Here is a 16,951-nt window from a genome sequence, read left to right as displayed (position 1 = left end):
TCCTAATAAAATTATATTTAGCAGTCATGACAATATTCTTCCCTCTTCAATCTTTCTTTATTCCTAGGTAGGGGTGAGGTATGGATTTTTCTTACCATATGACACAGTAATTCTGTTCCTAGGTATCTATCCAAGAGAAATGAAAACATACATCCACATAAAAACGTGTATATGAACATTTACAGCAGTGATACTTAACAATAACCCTAAAGTGGAAACTACCCAAATGTCCACCAACTGGCAATGGTAAGTAAAATATGGTATAGCCATAAATGAAATATTGTTCATCAAGAAAAAGGAATAAAGTACTGGCTCAGTGCCCGTGGCACAATTGTTACTGCACCAGCCACATACACGGAAGCTGGAGGGTTCGAACCCAGCCCAGGCCAGCTACCCAACAATGACAACTGCAATAAAAAATAGCCGGGCGTTGTGGTGGGTGCCTGTAGTCCCAGCTACTCGGGAGGCTGAGGCAAGAGAATTGCTTGAGCCCAAGAGTTTGAGGTTGCTGTGAACTGTGACACCACAGCACTCTACAGAGGGTGACATAGTAAGACTCTGTCTTAAAAAAAAGGAATGAGGGCGGCGCCTGTGGCTCAAGGAGTAGGGCGCTGGTCCCATATGCTGGAGGTGGTGGTTCAAACCTAGCCCCGGCCAAAAAAAAAGGAATGAAGTACTGATATATGCTACAATTTGAAATCACTGTAAGTTAAAAAAGCCATTCACCAAAGGCCATACTTTGTATGATTCCATTCACATGAAATGTCTAGAATAGTCAAATTTACAAACAGCGAGTAGATTAATGATTGCCTAGACCTGGGGGTGGAGAAATGGGAAATGAATACTAATGGGTACAGAACTTCTTTTGAGATTATGAAAATGTTCTAAAATTAGATTATGTAATAGTGGAATGACACTGTGACTACACTAAGAAGCATTGAAAATGAAAGTTAAGGGAAAGCTACATCTTGTTTAAGAGGATGTAATCACAGCCAAAGAAGAGCTGCTTGGGCTTAGCAGCAAAAGGCTTCAAACTGAGGACGTTGTTTTTCCAGAAATCTCCAAAGGAGAATTATGGCATGGCAGGTGGAATTAGGGGCAGGAGAAAGGGCTAAGGATGCAACCAACCTTGAGGAGGAAGAGGATGAAGGGTACAGATCATGTTGTCATGCAGAAAAGAAGGCTGTGGGGTAAGTTAGTGGTTCAGAGGGAAGGAAGGGGTGGGTCTCAACACCAGCTGGCTTTTCTCTCCTCTCTGGGGATCCTGGTCAGCTTCATGTGGGAGCTGTTCAGCTATTTACTGACCTAGAGATCCGCCCCTCCCAGCTTGGACAGATGCTCTAAGCCACTGGCTTTGCTTTTTAAAAAAATTTTTTTTTAAATTTTTTTTTTAAGGGCGGCGCCTGTGGCTCAGCAGGTAGGGCGCCGGTCCCATATGCCAGAGGTGGCGGGTTCAAACCCAGCCCCGGCCAAAAAAAAAAAAAGAAAATGTTTGGGTGGCGCCTGTGGCTCAGTGAGTAGGGCACCGGCCCCATATACCGAGGGTGGTGGGTTCAAACCCAGCCCCAGCCGAACTGCAACAAAAAAATAGCGGGCGTTGTGGCAGGCGCCTGTAGTCCCAGCTGCTCGGGAGGCTGAGGCAAGAGAATCACATAAGCCCAAGAGCTGGAGGTTGCTGTGAGCCGTGTGACGCCACGGCACTCTACCGAGGGCAGTAAAGTGAGACTCTGTCTCTACAAAAAAAAAAAAAAAAAAAAAAAAAAAAAAAAAAAAAAATTTTTTTTAAACATTTATGTTCTACACTTGACAGATATATATATATATATATATTTTTTTTTTTTTTTTTTGGCTGGGGCTGGGTTTGAACCTGCCACCTCCGGTATATGGGCCTGGCACCTTACTCCTTTGAGCCACAGGCTAAAAAAATTTTTTTATTATTAAATCATAGCTGTGTACATTAATGCAATCATGGGGCACCATACACTGGTTTTATATACCATTTAACATATTTTCATCACGCTGGTTAACATAGCCTTCCTGGCATTTTCTTAGTTATTATGTTGAGACATTACATTCTACATTTACTAAGTTTCACATGTAACCTTGTAAGATGCACCATAGGTGTAATGCACCATAGGTGTAATCCCACCAATCACCCTCCTTCCTCCATCCTCCTCCCCCTCCCCACCCTCTCCCCCTTCCCCATATTCTTAAGTTATAATTGGGTTATAGCTTTCATATGAAAGCTATAAATTAGTTTCATATTAGGGCTGAGTACATTGGATACTTTTTCTTCCATTCTTGAGATACTTTACTAAGAAGAATATGTTCCAGCTCCATCCATGTAAACATGAAGAGGTACCAGCTTTGCTTTAAATGCAGATGCAAACTATCCCTGTGTACGGGTAGGTGGATCCCACAGTCTATTAATTTTGCAGCTCAGGCTGGTTTAGAAGCACTGACTGATTCTTGAACAGTAGAGGGCGCTGTTAGAATGTAAAGTCTGGGCTGAACACAGGAAGAGGAAAGTTGGGTAGAGTTCACCTTGCGTGAGATTCTAATTAGACTAGGATTACATACCTTGGATTTTAGAACACAATTGCGACATTTATGAAGGGGTGATTTGGCACACATGCCACTGTATGATTTAAAGCTGAACTCCAGCAGCACCGTTAATTCCTGGAAGGATGATTTATTTATTTAGAAAGTTGAGGCATTCTTTTATCCAACAAGTATTTATTGAATGCCTACCACACACAAGGTACTTGGATACAAATCCAAGAATAGTGCCCAATGCTACTGAGGGCTTTTAAAAATAAAAATGGCCTGGTGCAGTGACTCACACTTGTAATCCCAGCAACTCCGGAGGCTGAGGCAGAAGGATTGCTTGACCCCAGGTGTTCCAGGCTGCAGTGAGCTATAATAGAGCCACAGCATGCTGGCCTGGGTGACAGAATGAGAGCTTCTCTGTGCATTCTTCACTTGAACTCAGAACACTCTAGAATTCTATTTAAGGACGCATTGTCATCAGGAAAGATCTAATACAGAAGGAGGCAGAAATTATTGGCTTTTAAATCTAGTTCCACTGCCAAATAAGCTGTATGAAAGTATAATGATAATTTATTTAGTGCACATTGTGTGCCAGGCACTGTTCTAACTGCTTTACAACCTTGATGCCAATGTGTGGTCTGTGGGCCAGCCGCATCAGCACCACGGGAAGTTTGCTAGAAACGCAGAATCTCGGAGAACATCCCAGACCTACCGCTCAGGATCTGTATTTAAAAGAGACTTGTATTCTTTAAAGTCTCAGAGGCACTCCTCTTCTGTGTATTATCTTACTGAACCCCTTATCTCTGTTTTATGGTGGGAAACTGAGTCAAAGAGAAGTTTAGCAATTTGCCCAATGCAAAGCTGGGTTTTTTTATTATAACTTAAGCAAAATAGCTTCCATGCCATGTACACGTACTTCATATTACCTTGCTTTTTTTTAAATTTTGTTTTTAGAGATAGGTTCTTGCTGTGTTGTTCAAGCTGGTCTCAACCTCCTGGGCTCAAGTGATCCTTCAGCCTCAGCCTTCAGAGTAGCTGGGACTATAGACCCATTGCCATAACTGGCCATAAGGCCTGTATTTTCGTTTTTTTTTTTTTTTTTTTGACACAGAATCTCACTTTCTTGCCCCTGGTAGAATGCTGTGGTGTCATAGCTTACAGAAACCTCAAACTCTTGGGCTCAAGCGATCCTCTTGCCTCAGCCTCCCAAGTACCTGGGACTACAGGCGCCCGCCACAACGCCTGGCTATTTTTTTAGAGACGGGGTTTCATTCTTGCTCAGGCTGTTCTCAAACTCATGAACTCAAGCAATCCACTCACTTTAGTCTCCCAGAGTGCAGAGATTACAGGCGTAAGCCACCAAGGCCAACCTATATTTTCCTCTTATTTATTCCCTCCCCCTTCTTTCAGATGCATAAAATGGACACAATAAACATTCATACCATACTATCATATTGGTTAAATAGCCACTGTTTGTTTATATACACAGTTGCAATCTTTAAAGTACTTTCTTTTTTTTTTTTTTTTTTGTAGAGACAGAGTCTCACTTTATGGCCCTCGGTAGAGTGCCGTGGCCTCACACAGCTCACAGCAACCTCCAGCTCCTGGGCTTACGCGATTCTCTTGCCTCAGCCTCCTGAGTAGCTGGGACTACAGGTGCCCGCCACAGCGCCCAGCTATTTTTTTGTTGCAGTTTGGCCGGGGCTGGGTTTGAACCCGCCACCCTCGGCAAATGGGGCCAGCGCCCTACTCACTGAGCCGCAGGCACCGCCCAGTAAAAGCACTTTCCATGGGTTAGTTATACAAAGTAAAACCTAAGCATTTCTTTCTTAAGAGTACTTTCTTTCTTTTTTATTTTTTGCCGTTTCTGGCCAGGGCTGGGTTTGAACCCGCCACCTCTGGCACATGGGGCTGGAGCCCTACTCCTTTGAGCCGCCTGTAAGAGTACTTTCTTAAAAAAAAAAAAAAAAAAAAAGAGTACTTTCTCTACTACAAATGTGTTCTAAGGCACCAGACAACTCCTACCCCCAGGCCTTTGCATATACCTATATGCCTAGCTTTCTTACTTCCTTTCAAGTATTTGTTTAAATAATACATTCTCTGGAAGCTTTCGTTGACTACTTGAAATTATAATTGTTTGTTACTCAGAAGATGATTCAGAAAAGGAAAAAACGTTTCCCTAAGCTGAAACAAAAAAGAAAATTTTATAAGCCAAGAAAGCCATGCAGAAAGAAATCTAAAGCTAGAAGAGAAAGAGCCACACATCTCTCACCGTCTAGTGGCCGAAGACACTGTGCCTTTGGAGTCAGTCCATCTACCTTCAGAAGGTTCTTCCAGGAGGAATGAGCTTGACCATTATGCCACCATTAGATTCCCCCTGATTTCCTGGTGTGTCATAAAGAAGATAGAGGGCGCCAGCACATGGTGCTCACTGTGGCTATCTAGGGCAGACCCAGCAAGATGTGAAGAAGCTCTGGGACCCTGACATGACCAAGGTCAACACCCTAGAGAGGGAAGAAGGCACACTTTAGACCTAACATAATGCTTTTTCTTGTTTGTTTTTTGAGATAGAGTCTCACTTTGTCGCCCTCCGTAGAGTGCTGTACCATCACAGCTCACAGCAACCTCAAAGTCTTGGGCTTAAGCAATTCTTTTGCCTCCGTCCCCTGAGTAGCTAGGACTACAGGTGCTGTCCACACTCCTGGCTATTTTTAGAGACAGGGTCTTGCTCTTGCTCTTGCTCAGGCTGGTCTTGAACCCATGAACTCAGGCACTCCATCCATCTTGGCTTCCCAGAGTGCTAGGATTACAGGTGTGAGCCACTGCACCCAGCCTATTTTCTTACTGTTTCCTTTTTTTCTATCAGAATGTAAATTGCCATAGGACAGGGATTTTTGTTCTATTCACTGTGCATCCCTCCCCGACCTCAGCTCTTAGAAAATTACCTGGCACAATACAGGTGCTCTGTAATATTTGTCGAATGAATAAGTGAATCATTTTTGCTTGACTGCAGACTTCTCAAGATGTCAGGTCGTGTTTTACTCCATTTTATATCTAAAAAACCTAGCAGTGTACTTGATAAAATAAATTTTTATTGAAATGGAATTGTTTTATTGAGAGTATACCTGTAGAAGTATAAATTGTGCGTGCTGATGTCCCTAGTATCCTTTCTGCCATTGTTCATAAATGATTGGATCAAAAATTGGGATATTGTGTCACAATTTATAAGAGAAGTCCACTCAGCTGTAAGGAAGGATAACTATACATTATGCATTTTATGGAATTTCATATTTGAGAATTTCATGTTTGATAAGGAATTTTATTTGATATATACAAATTTTAGTAGCTTGTAAAGGTATCACTTTTTACTTAGTACCTTTTGAGTTACTTTAAGAAAGTTTTCTGTAGGTCAGAGTTGTAAAAGCTGTCATTTGTCGTAGCCATTGCTAAGGTAACTATCTTAATGAGCGGTTAAGCATGTGTAATGTAAACTTTCAATTTACTTTCACTCATCCATGTGTAATGTAAACTTTCAATTCCAGTAGTTTAGAAATAGACATATTATTTTCATGTTTTAAAATAACATTTAAATTTTATTCATAGGGAGGGGTCAAAGATGTCAAATCTCATTTATTACCAAAAGGTCTGATTTGCATTTTAGATTTTGTTGGCGTTTGGAGGGTGCTCTTGAAAACAGACTTCTGTTCACCTTCTGAGATTCAAACCAACAGAGAGAATCAGAGTCTGGCAGAAGAAAATAAAAGTATCTTTCCAGGCTCGGTGCCTATAGCTCAAGTGGATAAGGCACTGACCACATACACCAAAGCTGGCAGGTTCAAATCCAGCCCAGACCTGCCAAACAACAATGACAACTACAACAACAACAAAAAATAGCTGGGCGTTGTGGTGGGCACCTGTAGTCCCAGCTACTTGGGAGGCTCAGGCAAGAGAATCGCTTAAGCCCAGAAGTTGGAGGTTCCTATGAGCTCCGATGCCGCGGCACCTTACCCAGGGCAACAGCTTGAGGCTGTCTCAAAAAAAAAAAGTATCCCTCCTGTGATTTGTAAACCTGAATTGAGGACAACAGCTTGAATCTATGGTCACAATCTGGTATGTTCCAAGTCTAGATCATGGGAGACCCGACCAAGGTGAAATTCTGCACACTTGCTTTCTAGACTCACTTCTTTGAGTGCATTGATATGCTCTGAGCCCCAGTAGTGGGAAGAGAAGAATGCACCGTCTAGAAGGCAAGCTAAGCCTGAAGTCCACTATGCTTAGTGGAGGGAAGCAGGTGAGCAATGGACTGAAAACACAACCATCTGACCGAACAAGTTAAGCCATGCTAGCTTAGGTCTTCTCCCCAATTCACCAAGAAGTCCCTCCATCATCTGCTGGGGAGAATGAGGTAAAGGGCAAAGAGAAAGTCAAATGCTCTCTTCCCATTATATATTTTTAAGGTAAATGTATTAAAATTTAATATATGTTAATCTACTGCATATATAGAAAAGTGTACAAATCATAAGTGGATTAAATACATTTTATTTTTTTGAGATAGAGTCTCACTCTGTTGTCCTGGGTAGAGTGCCTTGGAGTCACAGCTCACAGCAATTTCAAACTCCTGGGTTCCAGTAATCCTCTTGCCTTAGCCTTCCAAGCAGCTAGGACTACAGGCAGCCACAACTATGCAGCTAATTTTTCTATTTTTTTATTTTTTTGAGACAGAGTGTCACCTGATCATCCTCCCTAGAGTGATATGGTGTCCAGCAACCTCTTGGGCTCAAGCCATTCTCTTGCCTCAGCCTCCCAAGTAGCTGGGATTACAGGTGCCTGCCACCACACCTGGCTATTTTTAGAGAAGGGGTCTCACTCGTGCTCAGGCTGGTCTCTAACTCCTGAGCTGAAGTAGTACACCCGCCTCAGCCTACCAGAGTACTAGGATAACAGGTGTAAGCCACCATGCCCGGTTATTTACAGTTCTTTAAAGATAGAATCTCATTCTGTTTCCCCAAGCTAGAGTGTCATGGCCTAGCCTAGTTCACAGCAACCTCAAACTCATAGATTCAAATGATCCTCCTGCCTCAGCCTCCCAACTAGCTGGGACTATAGGTGCCTACCAAAACACCTGGCTAACTTTTCTATTTTTAGTACAGACAGGGGTCTGGCTCTTTTTTTTTTTTTTTTAATTTGGCCGGGGCTGGGTTTGAACCTACCACCTCCGGCATATGGGACCGGCGCCCTACCCGCTGAGCCACAGGCGCCGCCAGGGGTCTGGCTCTTGCTCAAGCTGGTCTTGAACTCCTGAGGTCAAGTGATTCTCAAGCCTCCACCTCCCAGAGTGCTACGATTATAGGCATGAACCACATGCCTGGTCTATAACTGTTTTTAAATTGCAAAATATTAATTTAGAAGGTACAAGTGTCTGTGTTACATGGATACCCTGTGCAATGTTTAAGTCAGGGTTTTTGGTGTGCCTGTCACCAGAATAGTGTTCATTGTATGCAACAGGTAAGTATTTATCCTATGCCCGCCACTCTTTCTCCTTGTAGGTTTCTTTTCTTTTTTTGTAGAGACAGAGTCTCACTTTATGGTCCTAGGTAGAGTACCATGGCATCACATAGCTCACAGCAACCTCCAACTCCTGGGCTTAAGCGATTCTCTTGCCTCAGCCTCCCGAGCAGCTGGAACTACAGGCGCCTGCCACAACACCGGGCTATTTTTTTGTTGCAGTTCGGCCGGGGCCGGGTTTGAACCGGCCACCCTTGGTATATGGGGCTGGCACCTTACCGACTGAGCCACAGGTGTCGCCCTCCTTGTAGGTTTCTAATGTCTCTTTGTGCATGTGTATATTCACCATTTAGCATCCACTTATTAGTGACCTGACACACATCACTTAGGATAATAATCCATCTAAGTAGCTGCAAACCACGTTATTTCATTCCTTTTAAAGACTGAGTAGTACTCCATGGTATATGTACACCATGTTTTTTTAATCCACTCATGAATTGATGGGCACCTAGATTGATTCCACAACTTTAAATTGTGCTGTGATAAACATTTGAGTGCAAGTGTATCTGTTTGATGAAATGACTTTACTTCCTTTTGGGAAAATACCCAGAAGTTGGATCTTGATGGAATGCTAGGTCTACTTTTTTTTTGTTTTTTTTTGGCCGGGGCTGAGTTTGAACCTGCCACCTTCGGTATATGGGGCTGGTGCCCTACTCCTTGAGCCACAGGCGCCTCCCAAGGTCTACATTTATTTCTTTGATGAATCTCCATACTGTTTTCCATAAAGATTATACTAATTTGCAGAATCACCAATGGTGCATAGATGTTCTTGTTTCTCTGCACCCACACCAGCTTCTGTTGTTTCTTGATATTTTAATAAGGGCAAATTCTGGTAGGGGTAAGGTGGTACCTTATTGCAATTTTTTTGAGACAGAGTCTCACTATGTCACCCTCGGTAGAGTGCCATAGTGTCACAGCTCACAGCAACCTCCAACTCTTGGGCTTAAGTGATTCTCTTGCCTCAGCCTCCCAAGTAGCTGGGACCACAGGCGCGCATCACAATGCCCAGCTATTTTTTTGTTGCAGTTGTCATTGTTCTTTTAGCAGGCCCAAACTGGGTTTGAACCTTCCACCCTCGGTGCATGTAGCTGGCACTGTAAACACTGCTACAGGTGCCAAGCCACAGTTGTTGTTTTGAGACAAAGTCTTACTCTGTCACGCTGGGTAGAGTGCCATGGTGTTATAGCTCAACAAACTCAAACTCTTGGGCTCAAGCTATCCTCTTGCCTCAGCCTCCCAAGTAGCTGGGATTCCAGGTTCCTGCCACAATAACTGGCTAACTTTTCTATTTTTAGTAGATAGGGTCTCATGTTGAACTCCTGAGCTCAAGGGGTCTACCTGCCTTGGCCTCCCAGAGTGCTAGGATTACAGACATGAGCCACTGCACCTGGCCTCATTGTAGTTTTAATTTGTATATCTCCCTGATTAGTGACATTGAGTATTTTTTCATATCTTTGTTGACCATTTGTCTATCTTCTTTCTTTCTTTTTTTTTTTTTTGAGATAGAATGTTATTATGTCGCCCTCGGTAGACTGCTGTGGCAGCACAGCTCATAGCAATCTCCAATTCTTGGGCTTAGGCAATTATCTTGCCTCAGTTTCCCAAGTAGCTGGGACTATAGGTGCCCACCACAACGCCCAGCTATGTCTATCTTCTTTCAAAAAACTTCTGTTTATGTCCATTGCCCACTTTTTGATGGGATTATTTGTTTTTATCTCACTGCTTATTTGTTTACATTCTTTGTAGATTCAAAATATTAGAGCCTTGTTAGATGTATAGTTTTGAATTCAATAAATTTTACGAAATGAACACATTCATAGAAACTGCACCTTATAAAAGAAGACATAACAACCAATATCCCAGAAGTCCCACAATTTCCAATTGATTCACAAGCAACTTAACTGAATAAGAGAAAAGGTTTAATTCTCTTTCAAGGACTATAACAAAATCCAGCATTTAGCAATGCAAGTTCAAAATGTCTAGGAATCAATAAAAAATTAGTCATAAGGGTAGGGTATGCAGTAGCTCATGCCTATAATCCTAGAACTTTAGGCAGCTGAGATAGGAGGCTCGATTGAGGTCAGGAGTTCAAGAGCAGCCTAAACAAAAGTAAGAACAAAAAAAAGAAAAGAAATATTAGCCTGTCATTGTGGCATGTGGCTGTAGTTGCAGCTATTTGGGAGACTGAGGCCTGAGGAGGATTGCTTCAGCCTAGGAGTTTGAGGTTGTGGTAAGCCATAGTGATGCCATTACACTCTAACATGCAGCCAATAAAGACCCTGTCTCAAAAAAAAATTAGTTATGAAAAGAAGTAGGAAATATGCACATAACCAGTAGGTAAATCAATAGAAAGAGACTGAAAAATGGGCAGTGCCATAGCTCAGTGAGTAGGGCACTGGTCACATACTCCAGGTCTGGCAGGTTCAAACCTGGCCTGGGCCTGCTAAAACAACAATGATAACTGTAGCCAAAAAATGGCCAGGCATTGTGGTGGGTGCCTGTAGTCCCAGCTGCTTGGGAGGCTGAGGCAAGAGAGTTGCTTAAGCCCAAGAGTCTGAGGTTGCTGTGAGCTGTGATGCCCCAGCACTCTACCCTTGGCAACAGCTTGAGATTCTTTCTCAAAAAAAAAAAAAAAAAAAAGGCTGGGCAGTTCTTGCTGGAAGTAGAGAGCAGCTGATGGCAGTCCTGAGGTGGTACATTATGGCTGACATGCAAAATCTGGTAGAAAGATTGGAGAGGGCAGTGGGCCGCCTGGAGGCAGTATCCCATACCTCTGACATGCACTGTGGGTATGGGGAGACAGTTCATCAAAAGGTGCAATTCCGTATGTGCAAGCACTTGACTCACTGCTTGCTGGTCCTGTGGGAGAGTACTTGAAGATCAGTAAAGCAATTGGGCAAGAGGTGCAGAAACACGCAGAGATGGTCCACACAGGTCTGAAGTTGGAGCGAGCACTCTTGGTTATAGCCTCTCAGTGTCAGCAGCCAGCAGGCAATAAGCATTCTGATTTGTTGGCACCCATCTCAGAGCAGATCCAAGAAGCAGTAACTTTTTGGGAGAAGAGCTGAGGCAGCATGTTGTTCAATCACTTGTCAGCTGTCAGTGAAAGTATTCAGGGCCTGGGCTTGGTGGCTATGGCTCCCAAGCCTGGCCCCTATGTGAAAGAAATGAATGATGCTGCCATGTTTTATACAAACCGAGTCCTCAAGGAGTACAAAGATGTGAGTAAGGAGCATGTAGACTGGGTCAAGGCTTACCTGAGTATATGGACAGAGCTGCAGAGTTACATTAAGGAGTTCCATACCACTGGACTGTCCTGGAGCAAGACGGGGTCTGTGGCAAAAGAACTGAGTGGATTACCATCTGGCCCCTGTGCTGGATCAGGCCCTCCTCCCCCACCGCCAGGACCACCTCCTCCCCCAGTTTCCACCAGTTCAGGCTCTGATGAGTCTACATCCTGTTCAGCACTGTTTGTGCAGATTAATCAGGGGGAGAGCATCACACATGTCCTAAAACATGTATCTGATGACATGAAGACTCACAAGAACCCTGCCTTGGGCGGCGCCTGTGGCTCAGTGAGTAGGGCGCCAGCCCCATATGCCGAGGGTGGCGGGTTCTAAACCCAGCCCCGGCCAAACTGCAACAAAAAAATAGCCGGGTGCTGTGGCGGGCACCTGTAGTCCCAGCTACTCGGGAGGCTGAGGCAAGAGAATCACTTAAGCCCAGGAGCTGGAGGTTGCTGTGAGCTGTGTGATGCCACGGCACTCTACCAAGGGGCATAAAGTGAGACTCTGTCTCTACAAAAAAAAATAAATAAATAAATAAAAAAAAAAAAAAAAAAGAACCCTGCCTTGAAGGCTCAGAATGGTCAGGTACGCAGTAGCCCCAAGCTGTTCTCTGCACTCAAACCCCAAACCAGGCCATCCCCAAAACCAACCACAAAGAAAGAGCCAGCTCTACTTAAACCGGAGGGCAGGAAGTGGAGAGTGGAAAATCTGGAGAATGTTTCCAACCTGGTGATTGATGACACAGAGCTGAAACAGGTGGTTTACATATACAAATGTGTCAACACCACATTGCAAATCAAGGGCAAAATTAACTTCATTTCAGTAGATAACTGTAAGAAACTTGGTCTGGTATTTGATGACATGGTGGACATCATGGAGATAATCAATAGTAGGGATGTCAAAGTTCAGGTAATGGGTAAAGTGCCAACCATTTCCATCAACAAAACAGATGGCTGCCATGCTTACTTGAGCAAGAATTCCCTGGATTGTGAGATAGTCAGTGCCAAATCTTCTGAGATGAATGTCCTCATTCCTACGGAAAGTGGTGACTTTAATGAGTTTCCAGTCCCTGAGCAGTTCAAGACCCTATGGAATGGGCAGAAGCTGGTCACCACAGTGACAGAAATTGCTGGTTAAGCAAAGTGCCATGGGGTTCTTTGCCCTCTCCCATCATGGGATAAATCTGTATCAAGACAGTTCTTTTCTAGATTTCCTCTACCTTTCTGCTCTTAGACTGCTTCTCTACTCTAAGAAGCACAGCTACCTGGCTTCACTGAAATATACATCAGGCTGAGATTTGGGGTGGAATAGCAAGTCAGTTGATCTTCTGCAGGAAGGTGCGACCTTTCCATATCAGTTCAATCACACCACCAGTCCATTCTTAACAAACTGCAGGAATGGTGCCTTTCAGCTTTTGGCTTTGGGGGGGTTATTCTACCAACAGACAGTCCTTTGAGAAGAATACAACAATTCTAGGAATTAACAGATCAGAATGTTCACACTAGTTAATCTTTTTTCTGATAATGAGCATGAGGGTAGTAGAAGCTGGTATTGATTCCAGACAGTTCTTCTAACCAAACTAACCTTTCACTGTTGACAAGTGAAGGCAAGTGTAGAACCGGATCAAAAACCAAGGCTTGGCCATCTGGCATTCCAAGTGAAATTGTGTCCTACAAGCATTCCTTTTATTCTGCATTCCATCCTGGTCTGTTTCAACCATGAGATAGGAGGTTCTTTGGTGCTAGCTACTGTAGCAGTGCCCTTCATCCAGGGCCATTAAAGGTGTCTTGGACTCTTTCTTTCTCTGGGATCCCTGCTTAGCACCTTCCTACCTTTCCCTAAAGATGTCTTTAAAGGAAAAACAACACATCATTCCAAGATGTCTGGCATTCCTTCCTCTTTGCCTGCTAGGTGCCTGTCATCCATCTTCACTGCCTCCTTTTCTCTGTTATGCTCAACAACTTAACAGCTTCTGTCCAGGCACCTGAGCCAGAGGACTAAAACCTCCTCAGCAGACTGGTTTTAGATCTCAGTTTATGTAAGATTCACAGCATTGCTAATATAAATTTCAGTCTCCCACCCCCACCTCGGGCGAACAATTACCAAAATATGCAACTTTTTTTGGTGGGAAGAGAGATAGTCTTGTGATTTCTATCCATTTCCTGAGGTCTGCGGAAATAAACCTTTATGTACTTAAAGTTATACAGAAAATAGAATAAAGTTAATACAAAACTTGAAAAAAAGAGAGACCAATAAATGATATTGAAGATATAATTATCAGACTAGGACATTAAAACAGGTATTATTATATGTTCAAAATGTGAAGAAAACTTAACAAAATAACAGAAATGAAAAATATTTTTAAATGAAATTTATAGACATGAAAAATGTATAGTATATGATGTTAACAATATACTAGATGGCATGTCAGAAGATTAGACACTGGAAGAAAAAACTGTTGACACTGAAGACTTAACGATAGAACCATCCAAAATGAAACATAGTGAAAAAGAGACTAAGAAAAAAAAAAAAAAGAGCTTCAGTAATCTGTGAGACAATATTAAGCTGCCCAACATATATGTAGTTGGAGTTCCAGAGGACAAAGGGGAAAAGAAAGAGAAAATATTATTTGAAGAAATAATGGCTAAAATTACAATATAAGCCCACAGTTTTCAAAAGCTCAAAAAACTCCAAGTAGAAAAAACATAAAGAAAACAGTACTGATGCACATATTAATCAAATCTTACATTTAACCTAGAGCGACTACTAGGAAACAAAACTGAAGAGGTATAGCTAACTAGCCAATAAAGCAGAGGAAAAGAAATTATAAAAATATTCTGTTAACCCAAAATAAGTTAGAAAAAAGGAATGGATAGAAAAAGTGGAAGATAAATCATAAAATGATAGATTTAATACAGTCATTTTATGATTACATTAAATGTCAGTATTTTCAGAGTGCAAACTAAATGGCAGAAAGTGTCCTACCTGATGAAAATAAGACTCAAATCTATGGTGTCTAGAAGAAAGCCACCTTAAACAATATAGACCCAGAAAAAAGTATGACTGGGAAAATAGATACTATGTTAACATATGTTAACATTAACCCAAATAAACCTAAAAGTGACTCTCTTAACATCAGACAAAATTAGCTTTCAAATGAGAAATATTACCAGAAGTCAAAGAAAGATTCATAATGATAAAAGTCAAGTCCTTGAGAAGATATAAAAATCTTTTTCCGGTGGTGCCTGTGACTCAAAGGAGTGGGGCGCTGGCCCCATGTGCTGGAGGTGGCAGGTTCAGGCCCAGCCCTGGCCAAAAACTGGAAAAAAAAAAAATCTTTTTCCTTTCTTTCTTTTTTTTTTTATTGTTGGGGATTCATTGAGGGTACAATATCTTTTTTTTTTTTTTACAGTTTTTGGCCAGGCCGGGTTTTGAATCCACCACCTTCGTATATGGGCCAGTGCCCTACTCCTTTGAGCAACAGGTGCCACCCGCTTTCTTTCCTTTTCTTTTCTTTTTTTTTTTTTTTTTTTTTTGAGACAGAGTTTCACTGTGTTACCCTGGGTGGAGAGCTATGCATTATAGCTCACAGTAACCTTGAACTCTTGGGCTTAAGTGATCCTTTTGCCTCAGTTTATTTTATTTTTGATTTTATAACTTAATTCGATGTGTCTGACAATCACCAGTTAGTTCTCATCCATGTTGACTGTAGATTTTTTTTTTTTTGAGACAGAGTTTCACTTATGTCACCCTCAGTAGAGTGCCATGGTGTCACAGTTCACAGCAACCCTCAAACTCTTGGGCTTAAGCAATTCTTTTGCCTCAGCCTCCCAAGTAGCTGGGATTACAGGCAACCGCCACAACACTTGGCTATTTTGTTGTTGTTGTTTTCATCATTGTTATTTAGCAGGCCCAGGCTGGGCTTGAACCCACCAGCCCCGGTGTATGTGGCCAGCACCCTAACCACTGAGCTACAGGCACCGAGGCCTGTCGGTAGGTTTTTGAAAGTGGTAACAGGTACATAGGTAACCAAAGTATAGAGATTACTTGGTGAATTTTCATCTTCATTACGTTTTCTGGACAACAGCACACGGATATAATATGGAACATTCCTTATGCCTTTGGCCCAGACAGCTTTGTTGAGCCTGGTATCAATGCACACATCTGGCATTGATGGCAAATTTCATGGCAAATTTCTGGATCTCTTTGAGTGCCCAAACGGCATGTTCTTGAAACCCACTCCATGGATGCACTTGCGAATGTTGATGGTGTATTCTCGAGTCACCGCCTCATTGATGGCAGAACGGCCCTTCTTCTCACCACCCTTCTTTGTGAGAGCCATTCTGCCAGGCCCAAGTTGGAAAAGAGACTTTCATTTTTAGTAGAGACAGGGTCTCACTATTGCTCAGGCTGGTCTGGAATTGATGAGTTTAAGCAATCTGCCCACTTGGCCTCCCAGAGTGCTAGGATTATAGGTGTGAGCCACCGTGCTCAGCTAAAAATCTTAAATGTATGTGCACCCAATAGCAAACTTTAAAAAGCATGGAGCATTGTAATGAAAGGAGAGACACAAAAATGTATAATCAGAGGTGAAAATTTTAACAGTCAACTCTCAGTAATTAATAGAAAATGGGTGGCCAGGTGTGGTGACTCACACCTGTAATCCTAGCACTCTGAGAGGCCAAGGCGGGTGGATTGCTTCAGGTCAGCCTGATCAAGAGTGAGACCCTGTCTTTACCACAAATGGAAAAAATTAGCTGTCTCTACTAAAAGCAGAAATGACCCATCTCTACTAAAAGCAGAAAAACCGCTGGACGAGGCTGGACCAGGTGGCAGGTGCCTATGGCCCCAGCTACTGGGGAGTCTAAGGCAAGAGGATCCCTTGAGCCCAAGAGCTGGCATAAATAGCAGCAGCAGTGAGAGCAGGATAGGAGTCCCAGCCACATGGCTCAAGGCTGCCTGGTTTCAGCAGGCAGCTGTTTCAAGCATCTGGCTTACTTAGTGGCAACAGCAGCACAGCTCTTCCTGAGCAATGAGGTTTTGAGGCAGCCAGTTCATGGGACTTGACTGAGTTCCAGTTCCACCGAGAAAGCAAGCTACCTCCAGGACACTTGTGGGACGTGTTAGAACAACATATGTACTGTGAAGAAACAATGTGGTGAAAGATTCATATCCTGGGACATATTAAATAACACATTTAGAGAAACTAAAGATTCTACTCATAGCCAGAGACAGCCATCGCGGGAGCTCAGGCTGATCCATACTCCATTTGGTTACTCTGAGGGATGAGGGATTTTATATTGAGAGCAGGGTAACCCATTTGGGGTATATCAGTTAGAAAGCTCTGCTTAATAAACCCAGTAAATTATTTGTGGGAGACAATTAAAAAAATTATGAATATCTGAGCGGCACCTGTGGCTCAAAGGAGTAGGGCGCCGGCCCCATATGCTGGAGAGGTGGCGGGTTAAAGCCCAGCCCCGGCCCAAAACTGCAATAAATAAATAAATAATATTTTCAGTAAAGCCTAGATTCTAAAATTTGTTTAAAAA

At 42.8% G+C, this 16,951-nt stretch overlaps 1 pseudogene across 1 annotated transcript; it reads left to right on the top strand.

The window, feature by feature from the left end:
* The first annotated feature begins 10,815 nt into the window (after positions 1-10,815).
* On the top strand, positions 10,816-13,053 carry LOC128563631 (adenylyl cyclase-associated protein 1-like; annotated as a pseudogene). The gene is made up of 2 exons (XR_008373844.1): positions 10,816-11,666; positions 11,958-13,053. The product of XR_008373844.1 is annotated as an adenylyl cyclase-associated protein 1-like (transcript).
* Positions 13,054-16,951: the final 3,898 nt, after the last annotated feature.

The sequence above is a fragment of the Nycticebus coucang genome, chromosome 13 (assembly GCF_027406575.1).
Source record: "Nycticebus coucang isolate mNycCou1 chromosome 13, mNycCou1.pri, whole genome shotgun sequence".
Lineage (NCBI taxonomy): Eukaryota > Metazoa > Chordata > Mammalia > Primates > Lorisidae > Nycticebus > Nycticebus coucang.
The sequence above is the reverse complement of the archived record's forward strand: the minus strand, read 5'-3'. Positions and strand labels throughout refer to the sequence as shown.